The sequence below is a fragment of the Somniosus microcephalus genome, chromosome 6 (genome assembly GCF_052327205.1).
Source record: "Somniosus microcephalus isolate GS21.2 chromosome 6, FLI_Smic_1.0, whole genome shotgun sequence".
Taxonomy (NCBI): domain Eukaryota; kingdom Metazoa; phylum Chordata; class Chondrichthyes; order Squaliformes; family Somniosidae; genus Somniosus; species Somniosus microcephalus.
In genome coordinates, this window is record NC_140992.1 from 89,739,089 (window position 1) to 89,763,687 (window position 24,599).

A 24,599-nucleotide genomic window follows, 5' to 3' on the forward strand; every position below is an offset into this window, starting at 1 on the left:
GATTGGCAGTACTGTATTACTAACTTCAGGAGATTATGTAATCTGATAGTTTATTTGTAAATATCAGTGGGCAAAAATACAACTGGAAACAAACATCTGCTTTTTATCTACAGGGTATTACTCCTACAGCCCATCATGTAATTTGATGGCTTCTTTGTAAATATGAGCAGTAAAAAAATAACCATTGGAAGTAAACTGCTGCTTCTTATCTACAGAATATTATGGCAGCAAGGAGATTTTTTTTGTCATAATTTCTCCCTTGATTCAGATCAGAGAGAATTCCTGATGTTCAGCAAACTGTGGGAACAAAATGTGGTAAACTAAACTGTTTGCAATGCTGTCATAACCGGTGCATTGCACCAGTTTTGAAGTATACAAACTAACCTACTTTGTAGGGTGGGTGAACTGTGTTGCTCTTAAAAAGAAAGCAACATTCTCCTCAAGTTTCTTCTATGAAATAGGGAAGTATTTTAAATTATATTTATATTATGGTTTGTAGTTTATAAATTTATCTCGTTTTCCACACAAAGAATTTTTATACATTTACTCTACAATTTTGAGAATTTGGATCTCCTATATTTCAGTGAGAATATATTAAGGGCATTTCATCTCTTTTAATAACTCAGTGATCGGAGACCCAAACCCGTCCTTACTGCCCTTTAAAACCTTTCTGGCTTTGAAGTTGCACCAAGTAAACATTAGCGTACAAATGCTTAACCTACTTTTAATGAAGTTTCTTGTTGCACTATTTTAATGGTGACATTAACTCACCTATTTCAGATTAATGTTTCTGTTAAAGTAGCAGATGAAGAAATTTTATATGCATGTATTAAGCATTTAGGGAAGGGAAACCTGCCGTCCTTACCTGGTCTGGCTTATATGTGACTCCAGTCCCACATCAATGTGGTTGACTCTTAACTGCTGTCTGAAATGGCCTAACAAGCCATTCCATTTCTAGGGATAACCAATAATTGCCAGTCTTGCCAGTGATTCTCCGCATCCCGAGAATTAATTAAAAAAAGTCTTAGCATAAGCAATTTTGAGGCCTATGTTTTTAAATGCGTATAACTACCAAAATTGAACAAAGCACTCCAAGTATAGTCTCGCAAATGTTTATTTAATATCAGTATTGCTACCTATATGCATTTTATTTACCATGGCAATTTCTAGCTTAAAATGTGATGACACTAACTATCACACACAAATCTTTTTCCTCCTTATTTAACAATGTACTTTCACTGTTGAATTCTACATGCAATTTTAAAATGAATGTGCATTAATTTATGTCTCACAGAGTGAAACACCATTTACTTTTAATTTGACAGTTCGGTTAACATGGGGGATGAAACTCAACTTCAATGGGGGCTCAAAACCGGCAGTAGCGAATTGGCCACTAATTATACACCTTACCCAATTTTCCTTTCCATTTAAGTCATGGAAAGGAAAATCAGATAGGGTGTATAACGGGTGGCTGATCCACTACTGCCTGCTTTAAGCCCCCACCAAAGTTGAATTCCATCCCGACATATCTCTTTGAACAGTATCCTCTCTGCAGTAAATCCTGCCATCTCAAACAACTAACAAGGGAAATTAGGGATAGCATAAGATCCAAGGAGATGACATATAAATTGGCCAGAAAAAGCAGTAAACCTGAGGATTGGGAGCAGTTTAGGATCCAACAAAGGAGGATAAAGGGATTAATTAAGAGGGGGAAAATAGAGTATGAGAGTAAGCTTGCAGGGAACATAAAAACTGACTGTAAGAGCTTTTATAGATATGTGAAGAGAAAAAGATTGGTGAAGTCAAGCGTAGGTCCCTTGCAGTCAGAATCAGGGGAATTTATAATGGGGAACAAAGAAATGGCTGACCAATTAGATACATACTTTGGTTCTGTCTTCACAAAGGAGGACACAAATAACCTCCCATAGATTTCAGGGAACATAGGGTCTAATGAAAGGGAGGAACTGATAGAAATCAGTATTTGTAGGGAAATGGTGTTCGGGAAACTGATGGGATTGAGGGCTGATATATCCCCAGGGCCTGATAATCTACATCCTAGGGTACTTAAGGAAGTGGCCCTAGAAATAGTAGATGCATTGCTGGTCATCTTCCAAAATTCAATAGACTCTGGAACAGTACCCATGAATTGGAGGGTAGCTAATGTTACCCCACTGTTCAAAAAGGGTGGTAGAGAGAAAACGGGGAATTACAGACCGGTAAGCCTGACATCGGTAGTGGGGAAAATGCTAGAGTCCATTATAAAGGATGTAATAGCAGAGCACTTGGAAAAAAGTGACCGGATCGGACAAAGTCAACATGGCTTTACAAAAGGCAAATCATGCTTGACTAATCTACTGGAATTTTTTGAGGATGTAACTGGTAAAATAGATAAGGGCGAACCAGTGGATGTGGTGTATTTGGATTTTCAAAAGGCTTTCAATAAGGTCCCGCATAAGAGATTAGCATGTAAAATTAAGGCACATGGGATTGGGGGCAAGGTATTGACTTGGATAGAGAACTGGTTGGCAGACAGAAAGCAAAGAGTTGGAATAAACGGGTCTTTTTCTGAGTGGCAGGCAGTAACTAGTGGGGTACCGCAGGGATCGGTCCTTGGGCCCCAGCTATTCACAATATATATTAATGATCTGGATGAGGGAACTAGATGTAATATCTCCAAGTTTGCAGATGACACAAAGCTGGGTGGGCATGTGTGCTGTGAGGAGAATGCCGAGAAACTCCAGTATGATTTGGACAGGTTGGGTGATTGGGCAGAAGCATGGCAGATGCAATATAAAGTGGATAAATGCGAGGTTATCCACTTTGGTGTCAAAAACAGGAAGGCAGATTATTATCTAAATGGCAATAGATTGGGAGAAGGGGAAGTGCAATGAGACCTGGGCATCCTTGTGCACCAGTCACTGAAAGTAAGCATGCAGGTGCAGCAGGCGTTTAAGAAGGCAAATGGTATGTTGGCCTTCGTAGCGAGAGGGTTTGAGTGCAGGAACAAGGATGTCTTGCTGTAGTTGTACAGGGCCTTGGTGAGGCCACACCTTGAGTATTGTGTGCAGTTTTGATTGCCTTATCTGAGGAAGGATATACTTGCCATGGAAGGAATGCAGCGAAGATTCACCAGGCTGATACCTGGGATGGCAGGAATGACGTATGAGGAGAGATTTGGTCGATTGGGCTTTTACTCGCTGGAGTTTAGAAGAATGAGAGGGGATCTCATCGAAACTTATAAAATTCTAACAGGAGCTTGGGTGGGATGGCTGTCGGTGTAGGGACCGGGTGCTAGGGTTTGGATGACCAGCCATGATCTCGTTGAATGGCGGAGCAGGCTCGAAGGGCCGAATGGCCTACTCCTGCTCCTATCTTCTATGTTTCTATGTTTGTTTCTATGACTAGACAGACTAGATGCTGGAAGGATGTTCTCGATGGTCAGGGAGTCCAGAACCAGGGTCACAGTCTAAGGATAAGGGGTAAGCCATTTAGGACAGAGATGAGGAGGAATTTGTTCACCCAGAGAGTGGTGAACCTATGGAATTCTCTGCCAAAGTAGAGGCCAATTCATTAAATATATTCAAGAAAGAGTTGGATATATTTCTTAAGGCTAAAGGGATCAAGGGATATGGAGAGAAGGCAGGAACAGGGTACTGAATTTGGATGATCAGCCATGATCTCATTGAATGGCGGAGCAGGCTCGAGGGGCCGAATGGCCTACTCCTGCTCCTATCTTCTATGTTTCTATGTTTGCCACCTTTGTAAAACAGAAATCCACTCGCAATGACCATTACAAAGCAATCCATAAATATAATGGAAAGTAGGTGTCCTGGCATTTAACCTTAGCGACCCTACGAGTCACACATGAACAATTAGAACTATTAACACTAATAACTGCCTGCTGTTTCTTATTACGGGGTCAATTAAATATTTGATTTAGAATTTCCTCCTTGGCCCCATGAGCTTTCACATTAGCCATAAATCTACTGTAATGGACCTTACTGATTTATTTCACTCTTCTTCCCTGAGTATTCTTTCGGTGACCTTTACTTTTATATTATTTGATCTCCCTCCGTCACCATTTTCTTTTGCCTTTACACTTGTGTTAACACTGGATCTTCCCCATTATCTTAAAAGCAGCTTCCGTGTAACCTAGAATATTTGCTCTCACCTCTGCTGCAATGTAAAACAGAATGATGCCATTATCATGACCAACAGAGCTTCAGATTTGCGATATTTCAGTCTCGTCACTGGAAACTTGAACAAATATAGAATCATAGAACCATACAGCACAGCAGGAGGCCATTCAGCCCTTCATACCTGTGTTGGCTCTTTGAAAGAGCTATCCAATTAGTCCCACTCCCCTGTTCTTTCCCCATAGCCCTGCAAATAGTTCCTATTCAGGTATATATCCAATTCCCTTTTGAAAATTACTATTAAATCTGCTTCCACCACCCTTTCGCGGGCTTATTTTTCACAGGCCAGTGTCAGGAGCGGTGAGAGCGGAGTTTCAGTGAGTATTTAAACTCACTTTCGCTGGCTTTTTTTCACAGGCCAGTTTCAGGAGCGGTGAGAGCGGAGTTTCAGTGAGTATTTAAATTCACTTTCGCGGGCTTTTTTTCACAGGCCAGAGTCGGGATCGGTGAGAGCGGAGGTTCAGTGAGTATTTAAACTCACTTTCGCGGACTTTTTTTCACAGGCCATTGTCGGGAGCGGTGAGAGCGGAGTTTCAGTGAGTACTTAGACTCACTTTCGCTGGCTTTTTTTCACAGGATTACCAATCTTGCAGACCGGCAGCGGCGTTCCAGAGCTACGTCATGATTCAAAATGTGATGCGGGCAGGAGGAAGCAGCTGATTGGGTGAGTACTGCCAGATGAGTATTTATACTACTCTATAGTTTGACAGTTAAGGTTCAATCGCCTAGAAATTCAGTCTAGCCACTTTTGGGGCGGTAAAGTCGGGCGGGCGGTAAAGTTAGCGCCCGCCGGAAAGTGGAGGCCACTTCGCCGAAATTCAGTAGCTTTGGCCAAGGAGTTTGGGCGAGCGCTGAAACTGGTGTTGCACTCCTATCTTTAGGCGCTAAGCCGGCGGTGCGGACTGATAACGCCGAGGCCGGGCGCAGCGCAGGTGCGGTCATGTTTTGATTGACAGCAGACACCCTGACGCTGGCCAGCTCTTAAAGGGGGAAGGGTCGACTTTGTCTGCTGCCACGCCCTGGATAGTGGAGCCCTGCAGCTAGGCCTGAACACTGCTGGTGGACCCAAATAGCGCCTGAAGCCATGCGGAAGGCCCGTGAATGAGCGCAGCGCTTCTCAGAGCATGCTTTGAGGGTGCTGCTTAGGGGGTTGGAAAAGAACAGAGAGATCTTTTGCCCGGACAGTGGCAAGAAGGCTCCCAGGAGGCAGTACAGGAGAGCCTGGAGGGAAATCGCCCTGAGGGTGTCAGCCAACAGCGATGTCCCCAGGACTGGTGACCAATGCCGCAAGAAGTACAACGACCTCACTCGGTTGGTCAGGGTGAGTACCCTTTCCAGTGTCCTCCTCATCCTTGCATGTGCACCTCACATTATGGGCAAAGGGACCTCAAAGGCCTAATGGCCAGCCCTCCTCCCGCAGCTATGGCACTGGCATGATCATCAATAGCACTTTCTGCACTTCACACACTGGCCAAGCTATTCGACCATGGGAGGCAGTGCACACAACAACAGGGCACCACACTGGCCAAGCTATTCGACCATGGGAGGCAGTGCACACAACAACAGGGCACCACACTGTACTTAGAGGCCATCCTTTCTCTTGCAGGCCAAGCTGGCGCAGAATCTGAGGAGCCGGACTGTCACCGGGGGAGGGCGTGCCCAGTTCCAGGAGCTCAGTGACCTGGAGGAGCGCGTGGCTCGACTCATGCGTGCCCAGGTGGTTGGCCCCATTGCTATTGGAGATGCCGACCCTGTGCTGGGCCCCAATGGTAAGGACATGACCGTTTGCACCTCTCTCGTTCCCCTTGCGCTTCAGATCTACATCCTTTGCCACTGTCCGACCAATGCGCATAATGCCACCAATCATCCCTCCCTCGCTGATGCCCTGTCCTCACTCTAAAGCTACTCTTGTGCCTTCCTGCTTTCAGCTGGTGAGGAGGAGGTCCCTGAAGCTGAGAGTGCCAGTCCCTCGGAAGAGGAGGACGACGAGGACCAAGAGGAAGGCGGCACATCGGGGGAACCCTCATTCGCGCCAGGGGATGGCAATGGAGGGGACACGTCTTGCCTGGAGGAGAGCCAGGGGGAAGTGTTGCAGGGGGGTGTAGCTCCTGGGCCCAGTGGCGTCCAGGCATGCGGGAAGGGTCGGGCAGCACGGCGGCCTTCTCCCCAGAGGGGGGAAGTGTTGCAGGGGAGGGCAGTTGCTGGGCCCAGTGGTGTCCAGGCACGCGGGAAGGGTCGGGCAGCTCGGCGGCCTTCTCCCCAGAGGGAGAGTCCGGCCTCCAGTCCGGAGATGGTCCTCGCCCAGGAGGTGCGCCTCCTTGATGAAATGTCCGCGGCCTCGGAGCGGCGCCACAACGAGTTCATGGGGGTTGTGGGACAGTTGCCTCAGGCCATTGAGTCCCTGGCTCATAGTGTGGCCGATTTTGGGGACTCACAGGCCAGGGGTGTCGACCAACTCGCGGCAGCACAGGACGCGAGTCGAGAGTTCATGAGTGGTGCCATGCAGACACTGGCTGATCTGATGCGGGCACAGACCAGGGCAGTTCGGGCACTCACTTCTGCCACACTCGCTGTGTCACGGAAGCATCGCCAGGGCACCCGCCGCCCTGCTGCAGCACAGCGGTCTGGCCTTCACCAGATTGCTGTGCTTGCTGCAGTGCCAGCCCGGCCGAGTGCCAGTGTCTCTGGTGACCAGCGAGCGCCTGGCATCAGCCAGCTTGCCCCCATTGATGCAGCCGCCACTGCCACTCCCCCAGCCAAGCTGTGACGAGCTGCTGGAGAGACTGATGCTGCCCAGCCACAGCTGCAGCAGTCAGCAGCCGGCCCCTCCAGGGCCGGACCTTGTCTAGGCCGACCCCCAAGGGCATCTGCCGTCATGCATTGTGCCCCTCAGGAGCCTTCCCCCAGCCTTGCAACACCCACAGGGCCCAGGTTGAGGCGGAGCAACAGGTCGGGCAGGGGCCGGAGAAGCCTGCACAAGGACTCGCCCTGTCGGCACACCAAGTAGAGTGTGTTGCCAACTGTTTTTTTATATGGGGGTGTTTGTGTTCTGTATGGGGGGGGGCTTATTTTGCTGACGCCGAAGATGAAGGCAACTGTTTTTTTATATGGGGGTGTTTGTGTTCTGTATGGGGGGGTTTGTCTTGGTTAGGCCGAGGATGAAGGCCAATTGGATGGACAAGTTTTGTTATTCCTCCCCAGGTTGTGGGAGTGACAGATGTTTTTGACTGTTTTTTGGGGGTGTTGTCTGTTTTTCTGTTTCATGTGGGAAGGGCCCTGAGTTTGTTAAATAAAGCTTTTTATTTATTCAGCTTGTCCAGGTGTCATGTTTCAAGTGGTTGTTGCGTTAAACGGCTGAGGGCTTGCGGAGCGGCTGCATTCAGGTGCGTTCATTGCCACAAGCCATTCCCTGACAGGGGGCCGAGAAGTGTCGTTCAATAAGCCGCCGGCGGACGGCCCTTGGACCTTGTGGCTCCCTCCTGGGCTGGTACTCCTCCTCCTCCTCCTCCTCCTCATGGTCCTCCTGCTCGTCCTCCTGAGGTGGTGGTCCAACATGAGGTGGCAGTGCCTGAGCCCTGCGGATAGCCAGGTTGCGCAGCATGCAGCAAACAACGACGAACTGGGAGACTCTATCCGGCGAATACTGTAGAGATCCGCCGGATCGATCCAGGCAGCGGAACCGTTGCTTGAGGACGCCAATCGTTTGCTCTATGATGTTCCTTGTGGCTTGATGGCTTTCATTGTATGCCTCCTCCGCAGGGGTCCTGGGCGCGCGGAGCGGGGTCATGAGCCATGTACACAAAGGGTAGCCCTTGTCCCCAATAAGCCATCCCCTTGGTGGAGGCTGTGCCTCGAACATGTCAGCCACAGTAGTCTGGCGCAGGATAAATGCATCGTGGCTGCTTCCTGGAAAGCGGGCATTGACAGCTAGGATGCGCTGCCTGTGGTCACACACCAGCTGTACATTGAGGGAATGGTAGCCCTTCCGGTTGCGGTAATCCTCGGCATTGTCGATAGGTGCCCGCATAGCCACATGCGTGCAGTCAATGGCGCCCTGCACCATGGGGAAGTCGGCGATCCTGGCAAATCCGACTGCACGCTGCTCCTGCCTCTCTAGGGTCATGGGGAAGGAGATGAATTGGTGTCTCCTTGCGAAAAGGGCATCGGTGACCTGCCGGATGCAGCGATGCACGGCGAACTGGGAAATGTTCGCTATGTCCCCAGCAGCGGCTTGGAATGAGCCGCTTGCATAAAAGTTCAGAGCCACCGTGACCTTCACTTCCACCGACAGAGACGTCCTGCACATCAGCTGTGGACGCAGATCTCTGTGAAGCAGCTGGCAGATCTCTGCAACCACCTCCCTTCTGAAGCGCTGCCTCTTAACACAATGCGCGGCAGTCATGGTGAGATAGGACACCTGCTGCTGGTATTCCCTGAGTGGGTAAGGCCTATGTTGCCGACGCCTGATGGCCCCTCTGTGTCTAGGCATGGCTGGCCCTCTCACACAGCATCTGCGAGCCCTTCGCACATAATGCTGGAACTGAGGGTTGGAACCCCATGCAGCCCCCATAATAAACTTGCAAACAGTGAAATCACAATGAGTGAAATTTCCAAGCTCTGGCCAGAAGCCAAAAATACCTCTCCTATGTTGTCCCAAATCAGGAAGGTCTGTTCCTTGGTCTCTGTCCAGAAATCTAAAGCACTAAAGTCATTGCAGCAAAATGGCTGGCCTTTATAGTTCAGTCTAAGTGCCCTTTAATTAGCGCTCCCCGAGGCCCGCAGGGCCTCTGCTGCGTTCCACTTCACAGTTCTTAACAGCGCCACGCCCACATTGGGCGGGCGCCACTGAATTTCCGGTTTGGGGCGCACAAACAGCGTTGCACGACGAAATGACGTCATAAGCTGCGCGCGCAGCTGAGCGGGCGCAAACACTTTGCGCCGGCGCTAAATGTCAACTGAAGTTGGGCGTAGGCGCAGATCAGCCTGCGCCCGGGCGCTAAGTGCCTAGCGCTGGAAATCTACCCCTCTTATGGCGCTAACGGCTGGCGGACGCAACTGAATTTCTAGGCCATAGTTTATAAAGTTTAGACGGTCTTAATTTTGTGGTTATAGTTTCTAAGGTCTCTGTTGTGTAGCAGGGAGTGCTAGGAAACAAGGGCCCTTGAGTATATCATTTAATAGAAGTATAATTGGTGGTATTGATTTAATTTAAATTAATTAAAGGGTAAGTCATGGCAGCACAGCTCGGCCCCGTGGCATGCTCCTCCTGCACTATGTGGGGAATCAGGGAGACTTCCTGTGTCCCTACGACAATGTGTGCGGGAAATGTATCCAGCTGCAGCTACTGGCAGACCGCATTGCGGCACTGGAGCTGTGAATGGATACATACTGGAGCATTTGTGATGCTGAGGACGTCATGGATATCACATTTAATCAGTTGGTCACACCGCAGGTAAAGGCTGCACAGGCAGGAAGGGAATGGGTGACCGCCAGGCAGAGTAGTAGGCACAGGCAGGTAGTGCAGGGGACCCCTGTGGCCATCTCCCTCTCAAACAGATATACCGCTTTGGATATTGTTGGGGAGGATGGCTTATCAGGGGAAGACAGCAGCAACCAACTTCCTGGCACCATGGGTGGTTCTGCTGCACGGGACGGGAGGAAAAAGCACGGGAGAGCTATAGTGATAGGGGATTCTATTGTAAGGGGAATAGATAGGCGTTCCTGCGGCCGCAAACGAGACTCCAGGATGGTATGTTGCCTCCCTGGTGCAAGGGTCAAGGATGTCTTGGAGCAGCTGCAGAACATTCTGGAGGGGGAGGGTGAACAGCCAGTTGTCGTGGTGCATATAGGTACCAACGATATAGGTAAAAAATGGGATGAGGTCCTAAAAGCTGAATATAGGGAGTTAGGAGGTAAATTAAAAAATAGGACCTCAAAGGTAGTAATCTCAGGATTGCTACCAGTGCCACATGCTAGTCAGAGTAGAAATAGAAGGATATTTCAGATGAATATGTGGCTAGAAGAATGGTGCTAGGGGGAGGGATTCAAATTCCTTGGACATTGGAACTGGTTCTGGGGGAGGTGGGACCTGTACAAACTGGATAGTTTGCACCTGGGCAGGACCGGGACCGATGTCCTAGGGGGAGTGTTTGCTAGTGCTGTTGGGGAGGGTTTAAACTAAAAAGGCAGGGGGTTGGGAACCTGTGCAGGGAGACAGAGGAAAGGGAAGCAAGGATAGAAGCAAAAGATAGGAAGGAGAAAAGCAAAAGTGGAAGGCAGAGAAATCAAGGGTGTACATCAAACATGACCGCAGTAAACAATAATTCTAAAAGGTCTAAGAGTGTTAAAAAAACAAGCCTGAAGGCTTTGTGTCTTAATGCGAAGAGCATTCGTAATAAGGTGGATGAATTAGCTGCACAAATAGATGTAATTGGATATAATATAATTGGGATTACAGAGACATGGCTCCAGGGTGACCAAGGCTGGGAATTCAACATCCAGGGGTATTCAATATTCAGGAAGGACAGGCAAAGAGGAAAAGGCAGTGGGGTAGCATTGCTGGTTAAAGAGGAGATTAACACAATAGTAAGGAAGGATATTAGCTCTGATGATGTGGAATCTGTATGGGTAGAGCTGAGAAATACCAAGGAGCAGAAAATGTTATTGGGAGTTGTATACAGACCCCCAAACAGTAATGCTGAGGTTGGGGATGGCATTACATGGGAAATTAGAGATGCATGCAATAAGGGCACAGCAGTTATCATGGGTGACTTTAATCTACATATAGATTGGTCTAACCAAATTAGTAACAATACTGTGGAAGAGGAATTCCTAGAGTGTTTATGGGATAGTTTCCTTGACCAATATGTCGAGGAACCAACTAGAGATCAGGCCATCTTAGATTGGGTATTATGTAATGAGAAAGGATTAATTAGCAGTCTTGTTGTGCAAGGCCCCTTGTGGAGGAGCGATCATAATATGATAGAATTCTTCATTAAGATGGAGAGTGAAGTAGTTGATTCAGAGACGTGGGTACTGAATTTAAATAAAGGAAACTATGATGGTATGAGGCACAAGTTGATTAGGATGGATTGGGAAATGTTACTTAAAGGGTTGACGGTGAATAGGCAATGGCAAATATTTAAAGATCGCATGGATGAACTACAGAATTTGTTCATCCCTGTTTGGCATAAAAATAAAACAAAAAAAGTGACTCAACATTGGCTAACAAGGGAAATTAGGGATCGCATAAGATCCAAGGAGAGGACATATAAATTGGCCAGACAAAGCAGCAAACCTGAGGATTGGGAGCAGTTTAGGATTCAGCAAAGGAGGACAAAGGGGTTAATTAAGAGGGGGAAAATAGAGTATGAGAGTAAGCTTGCGGGGAAGATAAAAACTGACTGTAAAAGTTTCTATAGATATGTGAAGAGAAAAAGATTGGTAAAGTCAAGCGTAGGTGCCTTGCAGTCAGAATCAGGGGAATTTATAATGGGGAACAAAGACATGGCAGACCAATTAAATACATACTTTAGTTCTGTCTTCACAAAGGAGGACACAAATAAACTCCCAGAGATTTCAGGGAACATAGGGTCTAATGAGAGGGAGGAACTGAATGAAATCAGTATTTGTAGGGAAATGATGTTAGGGAAATTGACGGGATTGAAGGCTAATAAATCCCGAGGGCCTGATAATCTACATCCTAGGGTACTTAAGGAAATGGCCCTAGAAATAATAGATGCATTGCTGGTCATCTTCCAAAATTCTATAGACTCTGGAACAGTTCCCATGGATTGGAGGGTAGCTAATGTAACCCCACTATTTAAAAAAGGTGGTAGAGAAAAAATGGGGAATTATAGACCGATAAGCCTGACATCGGTAGTGGGGAAAATGCTAGAGTCCATTATAAAAGATGTAATAGCAGAGCACTTGGCAAACAGTGACAGGATCGGACAAAGTCAACATGGATTTACAAAAGGTAAATCATGCTTGACTAATTTACTGGAATTTTTTGAGGATGTAACTGGTAGAATAGATAAGGGAGAACCAGTGGATGTGGTGTATTTGGACTTTCAAAAGGCTTTCGATAAGGTCCCGCATAAGAGACTAGCATGCAAAGTTAAAGCACATGGGATTGGGGGCAAGGTACTGATTTGGATAGAAAACTGGTTGGCAGACAGGAAGCAAAGAGTTGGAATAAACGGGTCTTTTTCCGAGTGGAAGGCAGTGACTAGTGGGGTACTGCAGGGATCGGTGCTAGGACCCCAGTTATTCACAATATATATTAATGATCTAGACGAGGGAACTAGATGTAATATCTCCAAGTTTGCAGACGACACAAAGCTGGGTGGGCGTGTGTGCTGTGAGGAGGACGCAGAGAAACTCTGGTATGATTTGGACAGGTTGGGCGATTGGGCAGATGCATGGCAGATGCAGTATAATGTGGATAAATGCGAGGTTATCCACTTTGGTGGCAAAAACAGGAAGGCAGATTATTATCTGAACGCCAATAGATTGGGAAAAGGGGAAGTGCAACAAGACCTGGGTGTCCTTGTGCACTAGTCGCTGAAGGTAAGCATGCAGGTGCAGCAGACGGTTAAGAAGGCAAATGGTATGCTGGCCTTCATAGCGAAAGGATTCGAGTACAGGAGCAAGGATGTCTTGCTGCAGTTGTACAGGGTCTTGGTGAGACCACACCTTGAGTATTGTGTGCAGTTTCGGTCGCCTCATCTGAGGAAGGATGTTCTTGCCATGGAGGGAGTGCAGCGAAGATTCACCAGACTGATACCTGGGATGGCAGAAATGACGTATGAAGAGAGATTGGGTCGATTAGGCTTATATTCACTGGAGTTTAGAAGAATGCGAGGGGATCTCATTGAAACTTATAAAATTCTAACAGGACTAGACAGACTAGATGCAGGAAGGCTGTTCCCGATGGCGGGGGAGTCCAGAACCAGGGGTCACAGTCTAAGGATAAGGGGTAAGCCATTTGGGACTGAGATGAGGAGGAATTTCTTCACCCAGAGAGTGGTGAACCTGTGGAATTCTCTACCACAGAAGGCAGTTGAGGCCAATTCATTAAATATATTCAAGAAGGAATTAGATATATTTCTTAAGGTTAAGGGGATCAAGGGATATGGGGAGAAAGCAGGGACAGGGTACTGAATTTGGATGATCAGCCATGATCGCATTGAATGGCGGAGCCGGCTCGAGGGGCCGAATGGCCTACTCCTGCTCCTATCTTCTATGTTTCTATGTTTCTATGTGCATTCCAGATCATAGCACCTCACTGCTTAAAAAAATGTCTCCTCATCTCCCCCAATGGTTCTGTGTACTCTGTGTTCCCTCCTGCCAGTGGAAACAGTTTCTCCCTATTAAAATCCTTCATAACTGTGAACACCTCTATTACATTTCCCCTTAACTTTCTCTAAGGAGAACAATACCAGCTTTTCTCGGGGGCAAAATTCAGTGGCCCTCCCTTTGGGGTGCTGACGTTGCTGGGGTGCTTATTTTAGTGCCACAAAAAAGTTAGTGCCCCTGTGCCATAAATTCAGTAGTAGCGCTCTAAGCAGGAGGTGGGGCGCTACTGGAAAGCACTCCTCCTCCTTCTTGGGGCACTACCAGTGTATTTTGTGGCACTACGTGCCACCGCTCATGGTGCGGTGGCACGTAGCGGCGCGTCATTGCAGACCTCCTCTCCTGATTAAAGGGGAGGGACCTAGCACTGCACGCACCGGGGCCCTGTTGGACCACAGGGGAGCGGGGTGCCGTGAAAACAGCTCGGCACTCGAGGAGTGCCAGGCTGAGCGATCATGGCCAGCACCCCGCATACAGAGATAAGAAGGAGCAGGTGTTGGCAGTCGGCCAAAAGAAAAATGGCTGCCCAGCACCTGCCCTTTAATTTGCGCTGCTGCTGCTGCCAAAACACCCCCTGAAACAGTCGGATATATCGTCCAGCGATAGGTCAGAGGGCGCAAGGGAAGTTTGTGACCGGGGTGCAAGCAGGGAGCTGCGCACGGTGATGATGTCATTGCCAGCAGCGCAACACCGCAGGCCGCTACTGGCTACTGGCGTCGCTAACCTCCCGCTGAATTTCGCGGGAGGCATTAGCGGCGCCGCAACTGGGCGCTAGGGGCTTTGCGTCCCATTAGCGCTGGGGGCGCTAACGGGAAGCGCAAAGCAACCCAATTTTTCCCCCCCTAGTCTCTCCACATAACTGAAGTCCCCCATCACTGGTATCATTCTAGTAAATCACCCTTTTATATGACCTCATTGCTAATCCTGCTTTTAACATGTTGCATCAACAAGCAGTCTTGTGCTAGCTTTTAAGAATTTACCTCTCTTTTTGAAAGATAGCCAACCTCGTTCCATTTTTATTCCAGTTAATTAAAGCTGTAATATGTTGACTTAATTCTGTAACATTTTTTTCTTTGCCTATAGATATGATTATAAAAGGTACACAACACCATTATTATATATTAAAAACAATTGGCATATATTGTGCATTACAACAGGTTCCTTCACATCTGTTTTAAATATTAAATTGAATAAACTAAAGTAAATGGAATGGATATCTTCCTTGATCATCTAATCATAGGAAGAATATAATTGTCCTTGAGAGAGTGCTGAAACAAGCAGCAGAGATGATCCAAGGTGTCAGGAATTTAAGCTATGAGGAAGGTTAAGGAAGTTATGCTTGTTTTCTTTGGAAAAGAGGGGACTTTGATGTAACCTAATTGAAATTTTCAAGATTATGAAGAAAATTGACAATGGTCATCCAGCTAAATAGTTCATTACTGTGAAAGGTTCAAATACCAAAAACCACAAGTTAAGAATTCAGAAGTTAAGTGTACGAGGGTAGTCAAATGCCAGTCTAAGACCAATATCTGAATGTACGTTACTCTGGCAGCGTGATCCAAGTTAAATTGATGTCTGCACCTCACACTGAGCTTAGTGACAAAGGATCTCTGTGCTATGTGTTTGTATGCACACTCAAAGCTTGGATCCCAGGACAGCTCATTTTTGCTGTTAGGTGAGAACATCGATGGGAATGTCCACTTTCTTCATGTCTACAAACATTAAATGCACTGAAATGGACTGCCTGGCCATATTTGAAATGCTGCAGCTATATTGCACCCTGAGTGATGTCCAAATGGTGTGTGACTACCTGCTTGATGTGGTTTCACATCTCTTACTTCAGTCACTCAGGATTTAGAATGCTGACTTGATTCCTGATTCATACTGCCACTTTCACATTGATGCATACTGAAACCGTTTTGTGCCAATGTGATAGCGCCAGCACAACCATGGCCTAAGAAGGAAATACAGTCAGAATTTTTTCATCCAAAGGGCAATGGAGTTATGGAATAAATTACCTGGAAGGCAGTGAAATTAGCGCCATAATTGGGTTCAAGGGACAAGTAGATGGATTTCTGGGGAGAGAAAAGTTTGAGGTATATGGAAGAAAGTGAGTAGATGGAGTTGACTGAAGAAAAGGTGAAAGGTTGTTTGATCAATAAATCATGTTTATTCATTTCCTTCCCTTGGTATCACAGGTCTCCATTCAAATTGACTTGGACTGGTCCTCTAAGATTCTGTTAAATCTTTTAATTATGGCAAAGTCTACCCAACATTACTGCTATCCCATTTTGACTTCCCTGTTCCCCTTAAGGAATGAAAACAAAATGAAATCTGTCTCCATTCTCAGACATTAGCAATGTCTCCATTAAAATAAATGTATCTAACTTCTGATTCCATACACAACCTAACAGGTTTAATATATTACATACATATATATTTATATTAAAAATCTGCACACACTTCCCGACTACAAAAGCTTGCATTTTGTCACACCTTTGTGTTAGCCTTTCTCATTATAAATTCCTATTTCCACATTAATAATAGAAGCAGTCTGTGTAAACAGTCTGTTTATCACACTATAGCCTCCTGCCAATGGTGGCACTGTACTGCCTCAGTTTTATGTCTTCCATCTCCTCAGTTTGTACTGCAGTGCAACTTGATTATGGTAATCTAGTGGTTAGGTTACTGGCCTAGTAATCCAGAGAACCAATAATCCTGAGAAAGTGAGTTCATATCTCAGCATGGCAGTTTGAGAATTTGAATTAAATTTTAGAAGTCTGGAAATACAAAGCTGGTATCAGTAAAAGTGACCATGAAGCTGTAGGATTGTCAAAAACCCAACTGGTTCACGAATGTCCTTTAGGGTCCTTACCCGGTCAGCATATTATATGTGATTCCAGTCTCACACCAACGTGGTTGACTCTTAACTGCCTTAGATGGGTAATAAATGCTAACCCTGCCAGTGACTCCCACATCCTGAGAATGAATGAAAAAAACTGCCTTGGTCCAACAAACTCCGCTTCCCAAAAATGCCATATGTTTTTCTGCTCACATATAAAAATAAGGACAAAATATATCATTTTAAAATGGAGACTGAATTAGTTGCATGTATCCTGGTCCAATTTTCCACCACTATCTCTCCCCACTTCACCTGACGACTACACTTGGTTTTGACTCGCAACGTGCAGTGCTATGTGGGACTTGAGATAAGTCTTGCATTTATTGCAAGTCCAGCACACTTCAAAGTGTCAGAAATGGTTTTAAAAAGAAAAGTGGTCATTTCATGCTGTTTTTTTATTTCATCTGGAGCTGGAAGTTTTCAAGCACCTGACAATCTGAAAATGTCCCTCATTAACAACCGTTAGCCTATAAGTAACCTAAGGGTTTCCTATTCACAATTAAACTTCGTGCCCATCAAGGGACAGGCCAAGTTAAACCCAAACTCTCCTTAGCAACAGAGTAATGCAGTATTCCTTACATGCTAGAATGCTCCGATTGTCAAAGAATATAGTATAATCTGATTTACAATGAACAATTTAATGGGAGCACCATTACATGCACTATATAAACACAAGCACTCTGGACTATCAATATTATATTGACTCTTAATGCCAGGAACTCAATTGATTTTACCTTCTAATTTTATAACACTTCCCTCTTTCATCATGCTCAGTTCGTGTTCAGAGATACTATATTAATGAAAACGGTTACATTTCATATTCCATGTATTAAGATGGGACTTTTTAAATCGTCGATTTAAATGAATATTTGGTGTATTGCTTTCCGTAAACAGCATTCCGGCTTTGTGGAAATGCCCTGACTCTAATTTAATTCTATGACAGCGGCTCACTCCCAATGCAAAGTGCCTGGAGGAAAAGTTTGCCATTTTATGAACGGCATTGACAGTTTGTGTTGGGGTCAACGTCTTCACTCGAACTCTGGCTTGAGGTGTAATCCAGGTGGTGAATGCAGTTCCAGACAGTTGCACGAACGGATGGTCAACCAGGGAGCTGCAGTTTGGAGGAGGTTGAAACTTGTTTATGTGGCGCCCCCTTGTGTCCAGAAGGCAAACAGTTCCATTAAGCTGGTCAAGGTGCTCAAGAATTTCCGCTTCATGTCCAAAATCTGAACGCTAAAATGAATCAAGTTATTTCTAAAGAATAAAAAGAGACTTAAATTCGCTGATTCATGTTTCAGTCAAACGTTGAATTTAAAAACCAGACAGTGTTCGTTCTAAATGTGCTTTGCGTTGCTTTCGTAAGTACTGCATTACAAAAAAATCCTTCAAAAGGGAATGGGTTAAAATGATCAATGGTAACATAATTTCCTAATCGTATAGTCTTATATGTTTATCCATTGGCATGTCGGTAATGTAAGGTACAAACATTGATATCAACCTCTGGCGCCAGCCCTGTACTGGAGACACTACACGCAGGTAGAATCATAGAATGATACAGAACAGAAGGAGGCAATTCGGCCTATCATGCCTGTGCTGGCTCGTTGGTAGAGCTATCCAATTAATCCCACTCCCCTGCTCTTTCTCCATAGCCCTGCATTGTTTTGATTTTCAAGTATTTATCCAGTTCCCTTTTGAAAGCTACCATTGAATCTGTTTCCACCACCCTAATTGGCAGTGCATTCCAGATCATAACAACTCACTTCATTAAAAAAAATCTCATCTCTCCTCTGGTTATTTTGCCAATTACCTTGAATCTGTGTCCTTTGGTTACTGACCCTCCTGCCAATGGAATCAGTTTATCAGGAATTGTTTCCAATACTCAGGAACTTTAAAATAATAAATTAACTGCATTTTAAATAATTTCCATAACGCTCAGATGGATAAGGTGTTAGTTTTATCTTAAATATGACATAAAAAGAAATCCTGGGCAATTAAAGTCCATTTTTAACTGAAAACATATGCGATCAGATTGAGGTGATTGCATATTTGAATTCATGCAAGTTCCCATCGCTGTGCCCGGGAGCAGTGGACATAGAAACGTGCGGATGAACAGATTTATAACACGGCTGGTAAACGCCAGCTGTTCTTAGTTCTTAACATCGATTTAATTCAAATCATTTCTCACGTGTATTTGTCATTTATTTGACATGAAACAACTAAACGTCATGATTCTATAGTTATTTTGATGAAATATATCCCTTACAGAGCAACGCTAAAAGCTTAACACAGCCACAGCAAGAAAGCGACTAACATGAAAACAAATGGCCTTTTCCCTTTTAATTTTGGGAACGGTAGCATAGTGGTTATGTTACTGGACTAGTAATCCAGAGGCCTGGACTAATGATTCAGAGACGTGAGTTCAAATCCCACCATGGCAGCTGGGAAATTTAAATTCAGTTAATTAAATAAATAACAAAATAAAAAGCTAGTATCAGTAATGGTGACGGATGGTTGTAAAAACCCATCTGGTTCACTAATGTCCTTTAGAGACGGAAATCTGCCATCCTTACCTAGTCTGGCCTATATGTGACTCCAGGCCCACAGCAATGTGGTTGACTTGTAACGGCCCTCTGAAATGGCCTAGCAAGCCACTCAGTTGTAAAAAACTACTACAAAAAACAATAAGAATAAAACCAGACAGACCACCCGGCATCAACCTCGGCACCTGCTACGGACATGACAAGGCACACCCAGCCCAGTCGACCCTGCAAAGTCCTCCTCACCAACATCTGGGGACTTGTGCCAAAATTGGGAGAGCTGTCCCACAGACTAGTCAAGCAACAGCCTGACATAGTCATACTCACAGAATCATACCTTTCATCCAATGTCCCAAATTCCTCCATCACCAGCTCTGTGTATGTCCTGTCCCACAGGCAGCACAGTGGTATACAGTCGGGAGGGAGTGGCCCTGGGAGTCCTCAACATTGACTCCAGACCACATGAAGTCTCATGGCTTCAGGTCAAGCATGGGCAAGGAAACCTCCTGCTGATTACCACCTACTGCCCTCCCTCAGCTGATGAGTCAGTACTCCTCCACGTTGAAAACCACTTGGAAGAAGCACTGAGAGTAGCAAGGGCATAGAATGTACTCTGGGTGGGGGACTTCAATGTCCATCACCAAGAGTGGCTCGGTAGCACCACTACTGACCAAGCTGGCCAAGTCCCGAAGGACATAACTGCCAGTCTGGGCCTGCGACAGGTGGTGAGAGAACCAACATGAGGGAAAAACCTACTTGACCTCATCCTCACCAATCTACCTGTTTCAGATGCATTTGTCCATGACAGCTTTGGTAGCAGTGACCACTGCACAGCCATTGTGGAGACAAAGTCCTGTCTTCACATTGAGACCACCCTCCATCGTGTTGTGTGGCACTACCGCTGTGCTAAATGGGATAGATTCAGAACAGATCTAGCAGCTCAAAACTGGGCATCCATGAGGCGCTGTGGGCCATCAGCAGCAGCAGAATTGTATTCCACCACAATCTGTAATCATAATCATAATCAACTTTATTGTCATTGTTAGTGCACAAGTGCAGTACAACGAAATGTAGGCTTGCGGCTCCCGAGAGTGTACATTTAGATTAAGACATTTAAACATTCAACATTCATTTGGCTTGTAATATATTAACATAAACATAACCATAATAAAGTGCATTGGCAGATGTGCAGGCTTTAGAGTTTATTTGTGGAGTTCAGTAGGATGACAGCCCTGGGAAAGAAGCTGTTCCTAAATCTGGTCGTTCGGGTGCGAATGCATCTGTAGCGTCTCCCAGATGGCAGGAGGGTGAACAGACTGTGGCTGGGGTGGGGAGGGTCTTTGATGATGGTCCGTGGCCTCCGTAAACAGCGTTTCTGGTATATGTGCTCTATGGTCGGTAGCCGGGTGCCGGTAATGTGTTGGGCAGTTTTGACTACCCGCTGCAGGGCTTTCCGGTCATAGTAGCTACAGCTGCCATACCATACTGTGATACAGTTCGTCAGGATGCTCTCTATTGTGCAGCGGTAAAAGTTAGAGAGGATCAGGGGTGACAGGTCACATCCCTTCAGCCTCCTTAGGAAATATAGGCGCTGCTGGGCCTTCTTCACCAGAGAGGAGGTATTGAGGGACCAGGAGAGGTCTTCCGTGATGTGGACTCCGAGGAACTTAAAGCTGTCCACCCTTTCCACCACAGCCCCATGGATGTGGATGGGGGTGTGACTTCTGCCTTTAGACTTCCTGAAGTCCACAATGATTTCTTTGGTTTTCTTGATGTTAAGGGCCAGGTTGTTATCGGCGCATCACTTCACGAGATGCTGGACCTCCTCCCTGTAGGCTGACTCATCATTGTTGGTGATCTGGCCTACTACCGTGGTATCATCCGCAAACTTGATGATGGTGTTGGAACCATGAACAGCCACACAGTCGTGGGTGAAGAGGGAGTAGAGGAGGGGGCTCAGCACACATCCTTGTGGGGCCCCCATGTTCAGGGTCAGGGGGGGGAAGGTGTGGTTACCTAATTTGACAGACTGGGGTCTGTTTGTTAGGAAGTCCAGGGTCCAGTTGCAGAGGGAAGTGTTCAGGCCAAGAGTGTGGAGTTTGGTGGCCAGCTTGTTGGGGACGATAGTGTTGAATGCTGAGCTGTAGTCTATGAACAGCATTCTGATGTAGGTCTCTTTACCATCTAACCTCATGGCCCAGCATATACCTCACTCTACCATTACCATCAAGCCAAGGGACCAACCCTGGTTCAATAAGGAGTGTAGAAGAGCATGCCAGGAGCAGCACCAGGCATACCTAAAAATGCAGTGCCAACCTGGATAAGTTGCAACACAGGACTACATGCATGCTAAAAAGTGCAAGCAGCATGCTATAGACAGCGCTTGGTGATCCCACAATCAACAGATCAGATCAAAGCTCTACAGTTCTGCCACATCCAGTTGTGAATGGTGGTGGACCATTAAACAACTAATGGGAGGAGGTGGCTCCATGAATATCCCCATCCTCAATGATGGTGGAACCCAGCACATGAGTGCAAAAGACAAAGCTGAAGCGTTTATAACTATCTTCAGCCAGAAGTGCCGAGTGGATGATTCATATTGGCCTCCTCCTGAGGTCCCGACCACCACAGAAGCCAGTCTTCAGCCAATTTGATTCACTCCAAGTGATATCAAGAAACAGCAGAGCACACTGGATACAGCAAAGGCTGTGGGCCCTGACAACATCTCGGCTGTCGTGCTGAAGACTTGTGCTCAAGAACCAGCCTGTAACCAAGCTGTTCCAGTACAACTATAACACTGGCATCCATCCGACAATGTGGAAAACTGCCCAGGTATGTCCTATCCACAAAAAGCAGGACAAATCCAATCCAGCCAATTACCGCCCCATCAGTCTACTCTCAATCATCAGCAAAGTGATGGAAGGTGTCGTCGACAGTACTATCAAGCAGCACTTACTCACCAATAACCTGCTCACTCATGCCCAGTTGGGTTCCACCAGGACCACGTAGCTCCAGACTCCATTACAGCCTTGGTCCAAACATGGACAAAAGAGCTGAATTCCAGAGGTGAGGTGAGAATGACTGCCCTTGACATCGAGGCAGCATTTGACTGAGTGTGGTATCAAGGAACCCTAGTAAAACTGAAGTCAATGGGAATCAAGGGGAAAACTTTGTGGTGGTTGGAGGTCAATCATCACAGCCCCTGGACATTGCTGCAGGAGTTCCTCAGGGCAGTGTCCTAGGCTCAACCATGTTCAGCTGCTTCATCATTGACCTTCCCTCCATCATAAGGTCAGAAATGGGGATGTTTGCTGATGATTGCAGTGTTCAGTGCCATTCACAACTCCTCAGTTAATGAAGCAGTCCATGCCCGCATACAGCAAGATCTGGATGACATTCAGGCTCGGGCTGATAAGTGGCAGGTAACATTCACACCACAGAAGTGCCAGGCAATGATTATCTCCAAAAAGTGAGCATCTATCCAATGCCCCATGACAATCAATGGCATTACTATTGCCGAATCCCCCACCATCAACATCCTGGGGGTCACCATTGACCAGAAACTTAACGGTACCAGCCACACAAATACTGTGGCAACAAGAGCAGGTCATAGGTTGGGTATTCTGCAGTGAGTATCTCACCTCCTGACTCCCCGAAGCCTTTCCACCATCTACAAGACACAAGTCAGGAGTATGCTGGAATACTCTCCACTTACCTGGATGAGTGCAGCTCCAACAACACTCAAGAAGCTCAACACCATCCAGGACAAAGCCATCCACTTGATTGGCACCCCATCCACCACCTTAAACATTCACTCCCTCCACCATCGGCATACTGTGGCTGCAGTGTGTACCATTTACAAGATGGACTGCAGCAACTCGCCAAGGCTTCTTCGGCAGCACCTCCCAAACCCGTGACTTCATCCACCTAGAAGGACAAGGGCAGCAGGCATATGGGAACACCACCACATGCAAGTTCCCCTCCAAGTCACACACCATCCTGACTTGGAAGTATATCGCCGATCCTTCATCATCGCTGGGTCAAAATCCTGGAACTCCCTCCCTAACAGCACTGTGGGCGTACCTTCACCACATGGACTGCAGCGTTTCAAGAACGAGGCTCACCACCACCTTCTCAAGGGCAACTAGGGATGGGCAATAAATGCTGTCCTTGCCAGCGACGCCCTCATCCCGTAAACGAATAAAAAAAATAACATGCAGTCTATAAAGGGAAGCGGCAGCTGGCAACTGTTCCTTCACAGTGCAATCGTGAGATCTCGTCAGTTTATACAAAATATTTTATTTCAAACTCTCTAAAACAATTAACATTGTTCTAATAAAAACATCGCGACGTCTTCCAGGGGTTTTTTGTGTGCTTTTGAATAATAAACGGAAAATGGATGAGAAATTCAGCAAAATGAATGTCTCTTAGTTTAAGAACAAAAATATCGATTTTTGCATTAACACAATCGCCGGATTTCTGTGAATAAAACTAGCACATATTTTCCTGTTGAAATAGATTTGAAAATAAACACCGCTGACCCCTGCATACCGAGCTGTGGGGCTGGGGGAGGTGGTCCTGATGTCATAGAGATGTGGAAGTTCCGAGATTGGAAGTGCGTTATTTTGATTTTAAAACAGTTTATAAACTTAGCGGAATGTCAGGAACGAAGTGGGATAAAGTGTTCCTCCAGTCTGTAGAAATAAAGAAAAGAAAACTATTATTCCTCGCAGAGTAGCCAACCTAAGATTGATTCTGACCACGGGTCTCGATCCACAATATTACCGCATCTATTCTCATTGCAGACGCTATAAGCCCTGTTGTATATTTCCAGCGTTTTCTATTCTTACTTAATGATTACATTTAACAGGGTTTAAAATTAGTCATAAAATGTTCTGTAGCCGTGATCAAGCGGAAGCCTTTCAATGAATTAATTCCACTCAAACCGATCCTGTAACTATCTGGAGTCATTGCAACCTATTTGGACTAACCCAAAAGTACGAGATGATTTCGAATCCAATGCTACGTTGTATATCACATGCAATGACAGAGAAAGAAATATAAACTATTCGGAAAATAATTCACAGATAACTGGGGTTTATGTACCAATCAGTAATGTATAAAGGCCTTTAAATTAAACCTTAAAAAGGAAATCGAAAGAGTCGATGATGTGGTGGTCCCATGCATTTTAGAAGGAAGGTAAGTAAGAAATAAATGAACTGGCTCAGTAACGAATAGGATAAATGCGGCCCGAATTAATCGATTTGAGCCTTATTTTTGAACCAGTTCCCATGCATCTTCGAAAAGATGCTTTACTCTTGTAGCTTTAAGTTAATTTGACGATTAAGATGAGCTTCTGACCACATATCCGCAGCATAACTAAGACCACCTACTTCCACTTCTGTAACATCACCTGTCTCCGCCCCTGCTTCAGCTCATCCGCTGCTGAAACCCTCACCCATGCCTTTGTTACCTCTAGACTTGACTATTCCAATGCACTCCTGGCTGACCTCCCACATTCTACCCTATGTAAACTTGAGGTGATCCAAATCTCAGCTGCCGGTGTCCTAACTCGCACCAAGTCCTGTTCACCCATCACTCCTGTGC